Below are 6,083 nucleotides of genomic sequence, written 5' to 3' on the forward strand. Positions count from 1 at the left end.
GGTAGTGGTGTGTCCAGCTGTACAGCAGGAAGGGTATGACTGAAAGAGAAAAACCAGTACGAGAAATGCTGAGCCCTTGCCCCAGCAACAGGTTTTTGTTCTTATTTTTGGCAACCAAAACCAGTCCCCCTAGCCACGTTTCATTTTGGTCTATGAGTTCAGCTACATGTAATGGATTGTGGGGCTCAAAAGCTAGGGACAATGAGTTCAGCAATCCTCTTTCACCACCTCTCTTTCACTTTAAATATACTGTGCTTTAGAGTTGCACTGCAGAATTTTGTTTGAATGCTAAAGTCTACTGCTACTACATCTAGCTAAGGCCTCAAGAACATTTAATTTAAGGAGTTGAAACTATGTGCTGAATAAGAAAGATCTTTATTGCTCTGGAATCTAACCACTGAATTCATTACGATGATGCAAATGCTAATAAATTAAGTGCAGCTATGTCCTCATATAAAAACAGTTTCAGCAGGCAGGATCCAAAGAGGCGTGTGCATGCATGTAAAGCACTTCCAAGAGTACCGGGGTGGGGAAGTTGATCTTCCCTTACAACTGCACCACCTTGTGCTCACTGAATTCTCTCCAGAGTGTGCCCTAACCGTTAGAAGCAGCTGGGAGGAGAGAGAGGGAAAGGAGAGGGATGCACGCAAGGAGCTTCAGTAGAAAGGGAGGATCAGTAAAGCCCTAGTGCACACGTAGAACATTGCATATGGTCCTCTGGAGCCCAGCCATTTAAATTTGGTTATGCTAGTCCTGGAATAAATTTCTGATTAAACCACTCACTGGCTTATTATTTCTAGCTATCTAGATAAGCTAATTCAATTGTGGATGTACAGGCTGAGCAATGCAGACAGGATTTTAACATTAATGTTCAAATATTACACTTCTCAAAGACCAGCTGAAAAATTTTTGAGTCACAATGCCTATTTTCAGCTTCAGTATATTATTACTTATTCATATTTGTTCTTTCACAACTATAGGATGGATGATACAGTTATTAGAAACCATTTAAAATCTACATTAAAAAACAATACTTTTATATATTTTGTACCATTTTAAAAGGTGTTCATACTCAAAACAGATTTATGGTAGCCTCTGTTCAGTGCACACCTGGTGATGGATAACGAAGAAAAACCTTCAGATTTTGGTCTTAACCAGTTCCACTGACATGTCTAGGAGCAAACCAGAATCCAGTGCTTCCCATTTTTGCTGATCTGAAAAACAAAGCAGAAGGGGCTAGACATTAGTGAAGAGGTTGACTTCAGAAAACTAGATGTCAATGGGAAAGAAAAATAGCCTGCGCTCATACTTTTTATGGTATATAACAATAATTAACAGTAATCATGATCTAGATATTCTGCATGCATAGAACAACATATTTTGTCTCTAGACAGGACTAGAAGACAGCAAGTCAGAAGAGGAGATAAGCTAGAAAGCTAATATAGTCTTCTCCCACCCTTGATGCTAAAACAACAGTGTTGCCCAACAGTACACTCCTCTTTCTGGCTGCATGCAATCTTCTAGTCTTCAGCAGACTAACAGCACCAGGAGCAGTTCTGCACATAGGATCCAAGTAACTGAATGTGCCCAGAGGAAGAATGTTCTGTGAGACACTGCCATTACATGAGAACCAAGAGGGATGATAAGTCAGATGTAATCAATCTTCACTACTCTTCTTGTTTGCGTCCTCATTCCCTGTTCTGCTCCTTCCCCTTGATTCACTCACTTGTTTCCAGTCCTTTGCACACGGAATCAACATGCTTTACAATGGTCAATGCATACCAGCTTACCATTACTTTTTAATTTAATGCACGTAACTGATAATGGTGTAGTTACAAAAGGTAGTAATTCCATAAGCAACAGCAATACCATAAGCCAAATAACTCCAAAGATGAGATACAAGTGTTTGAGTTCCACTTTGAGGGTTGGGTGCATGTATGCATATGATTTGAATGAAGAAGTATCAGTTAGCTTCCCCCATCCTGTCGCTTCACCAATCATACATGTCCCTGAAGTGGGGCTTCTAGTTATGAAAAGGGATGATGGGCAGCCATTACACGCACTTACACATAACTTGCTCCCTCGTCTGCAAGTATGAATTGCAATATGGATCAAATTCAAATTCTTTTTTAAAAAATTAAGGATCCACCTTATTTCTTTAATTTTAAGTACTGTTAAACTGTTTTAATACTGTGTTTTAATTGTTGTAACCTGCCCTGGGACTTTGGGTGAAGGGCTGCTAATAAACTGTAGCAATAATAATACAAACAAAACAATTTCTCAATCCATTTACATTAGAGAGAACAAATTGACAAGACAAACAATGTTACTTTTGATGTGTTGGACAAAGATTAGCTTTAAAATGAAAAGATTACTGTATTAGTTTCAAAGGCCTATTCACATATAACACTAAGCCATGGGTTATATAGGCAAAGTGTGATTTGTTCAGCCATCTGAAGCATGCCCAGCAGACTAACTATGGTTAGACTAACAAAGTCATGGTTTGTTGTTGGCATATGAATCATGATTTGTTTTTAACTATGGTTTGTCATTATGTCTAAATCCTGCAGCCTCACCTAACCATGGTTTGTTTGACAACCCCACCTCAGACACTCACCAAAAATGGTCATCCCACCATAGATACAATCATAAAATATAAAACTATAACATGCAATCTAAACAGTTTTAATAGGAAGCAAGAAAAAACAGAACAATGTCTGGGAAATGTTAGAAGTACTAAAAGAAACAACTTATTTATTTCTACTGGGGATGGGCTAGGAAATTTTAGAATACAATCAAGAAAACAAATCAAAAATATAGTTACTGTTGAATTCACTATTGTTGTTTACTTTATACAAAAGAGATACTTTTCAACATTTATGCATTGATATTGTGTATGATTGACTCAAGAATAAGTTATGCACAATATTAGAGAGTATTCTCTCTTCCCACAACATAAAATAGAATGAAAACAGCACTTATCAAAGCGAACACTTCCATTCAGACAGATGTTCCTATTCTAGTTGGTTTCATATCAAAATTGTTTAATTAGGGTGAACACATGTAGACCAAAATGTAATACTTATTCCAGTACATTTTTATTAATTATTTACAAAAAAGTTTCACACATCAAATACAATTTATATGTTCAAGTTAGCAATGTATTATTGTTAATACATTGCACATATTTAGTGTACTTAGTAATGATGATGGTAATAATAATAACAATTTTAATATTTATACCCCGCCCATCTGGTTGGGTTTCCCCACAATGCATCAAAGCCAACAATGAGATAATGGCGAAAGGTCATCAACACACACGTGTCTGTGATAAAAGTCTTGGTTTTTTTTAGATTTTTGCAGGTGTAGTACTACTATCTGGCACCAGCACAGCCTGCAAAAAGCAATCTCACTGAAGCTACTATTCAGGAGACATCCCAGTCCTCTGGACAGGCTTTTCAGAGAATCATAGAATTATAGAGTTAGAAGGGACTGTGAAGGTCATTTAGTCTAACTCCTTGCAATGCAGGAATCTTTTGACCAAAAAAAGGAGAAAAACTCTGTTTTGTGAGGTTCCTCCCACATTTGGTTATCAAGATAAAAACACAGTGCCCTTTTCTCTCTCTCAAAATGATAACATTGTAAAATGAAGTGTATAATATCAAGTTGTGATTTTATATCTAAATAATCATTTCCCTCACCCCAATGACACTTGCACTTTGTCTGGATATAACTTTTAAACTACAGGGGAATCCCCACTTTACACAGGGGTTCTGTTCCGGGACACACACAAGTGGGGATTCACCCATTCTGCCCTGCCCTTTTTTATCGCCATTTTTGGCACATGTGTCCGCAGGAGCACACATGCTGATTGTGTGCAAGTTGAGAGACATCTGTATATTACTGAAGTTGCTTCTTAATCATATATTTCAGTTTAAATTTTTTTTGGACATATTTATTAAGGCATATTTCTGCAGGGTTTTTTTGTTTTGCTTTTAACAGACTGGATCAAATGCCAGTAAGTTTATAAAACCAGAAAGTTTTCCTGTTCAAAATATTACAAAACAACCCACAACACTGGGTATATAAGAGTATTAACAGACTTGTTAGATCAGATGAAGTCTAGTGCAGCTTTGTTTTCAATGGTGACTAGCCAGATGCTTCTGTTCACAATCAAGACATGAATATGATTCTATTTCCCACCTGCAAGTGTCCCTAGCATCCAGTATGGAGAGTTATACTGTCTCTGAACGTGGGTTTAGTTATTATGGTTGATAAGAGGTACCTTCAATTCACAGAGCTGTGGTAGAATACTAAAAAAGATCCATGTAAAGGTGTGGTTAGGGGTAGTTTGACAGGACTGGTAGGGTTTATAGCATTCCCACTTCTGGGAGGCATTAGCCATCCCTGCTTGTAAACGTGGGAATGCACCTATAATTATAAATGTGAATAAAAGTCAATGTACAAACTAACTAAGAGCTCGTCCACTTGTTCTGTGTCTAAAAAAAATGGGGCCGGTCTGAGTGGTATTCTGCTTGTCCCGTGCTTTCTAGGCCTGGGTCTGAATGGCTATGTGTTTGCCCCCCAGCTTTCGCCTAGGAAACACACTCTTGACTGCAGAATCGGAAAAAAAACAACAATCCACAGAAAACCCAATTGCAATTTGGTCTGATTCAGTGGTAAACTGGGGGTTTCTCTGGGGAAAAGCAGCGGGACAAATAGAGGTGTGGATGAGACCTTAAAAGGAATCATGATATGACGTGTCATGCTTGGACGAAGGAGACCAGAATCCTAAATCAGTTCTGTAGTCCATTTAAAGAATGAAATATTGTGCCCATTTTTCGGTCAAACACACCTGACCAGATTTTTGTAAGCATAAAAGGAATCATCTTGAGGAATACCGGAGTACATATGTAATAAAAGTTTGTTAAAGCAAAAACATAAAAAATAAAAATAAAAAAAACCTTCACCCACCTTTCAAGCCAGACATGTAAATAACCACTTGCCTAGATATGTAGCAGCTCACAGGCAAGTGGGAACTCAGAACTCTTGATTTGCAGTACATCCACATCTCGTGTCTAGCCCTTTAAAAATAAAATAAAATTCCATCGCAGAGGGCTGAGGAAACTTTACACTTTCCAGGTATCAGAACCCAAAAATGCCTTTTACCAGTTCTGTCTGGTTCACCAGCTACAGCTTTTCTTGCACAGTGATAACTTAATAATAATAATTTATTACTTATACCCCTCCCAGCTGGCTGGGTTTCCCCAGCTACTCTGGGCAGCTTCCAACAAAATATTAAAAATGCAATAAAACATCAGACATTAAAAACTTCCCTAAATTGGGTTGCCTTCAGATGTCTTCTAAAAGTCAGATAGTTGTTTATTTCCTTGACATCTAGTGGGAGGGCGTTCCACAGGGCGAGTGCTACTACTGAGAAGGCCCTCTGCCTGGTTCCCTATAACTTCGCAGTGAGGGAACACCCAGAAGGCCCTCGGTGCTGGACCTTAGTGTCCGGGCTGAATGATGGGGGTGGAGATGCTCCTTCAGGTATACTGGGCTGAGGCCATTCAGGGCTTTAAAAGTCAGCACCACCACTTTGAATTGTGATCAGAAACGTACTGGGAGCCAATTTAGGTCTTTCAGGACCGATGTTATGTGGTCTCGGCAGCCACTGCCATTATATGTGTTGGTAACCTAAAGGCTGGATTACTGTAATGCATTCTATACGGGGCTGCCCTTAGGGCTGCTTTGGAAGCTCCTGATTTGGAAGCCCATACAGATAGGGGTGCATGGCCGACACCGTGATACCACCATTAAAACATTTTCACTAGCTGCCCATTTATTACTACGTCATGTTCATTGATTCGCAAAGCCCTGGACAACTTGAGAGATCCAGGGTACCTTATATTTCAGCTCAATCACTGAGTTCATCTGCAAGAGCATTGTTAGTCATCTCCCAAAGTTGGTAAAGCTCACCTGACAGCAATAAGAAATTGCACTGACACAGTTCTAGAATGCTCTGCCAATAAAGATTCAGCAGACAGCTTCTATTTTATTTTAATTTTTACATTTCCACTGAA

At 38.8% G+C, this 6,083-nt stretch overlaps 1 protein-coding gene across 22 annotated transcripts in view; it reads right to left on the bottom strand.

Annotated features, from left to right (window-relative positions):
* Positions 1 to 6,083, bottom strand: part of PLAG1 (PLAG1 zinc finger) — a 34,708-nt gene that overhangs the window by 10,585 nt on the left and 18,040 nt on the right. For 15 of the 22 annotated variants that reach the window (XM_079984634.1, XM_079984649.1, XM_079984631.1 and 12 more), the window contains 2 exons: positions 4,975 to 5,084; positions 1,111 to 1,214 (listed from right to left, as the gene is read on the bottom strand). The gene's annotated coding sequence lies outside the window, so the exon portion shown is untranslated. Of the gene's footprint in view, positions 1 to 1,051; positions 1,215 to 4,974; positions 5,085 to 6,083 lie in introns of all 22 variants that reach the window. The other 7 variants (XM_079984635.1, XM_079984637.1, XM_079984636.1 and 4 more) reach the window with 3 other exon arrangements.

The sequence above is a fragment of the Podarcis cretensis genome (assembly GCF_951804945.1).
Source record: "Podarcis cretensis genome assembly, chromosome: 7".
NCBI classification, from domain to species: domain Eukaryota; kingdom Metazoa; phylum Chordata; class Lepidosauria; order Squamata; family Lacertidae; genus Podarcis; species Podarcis cretensis.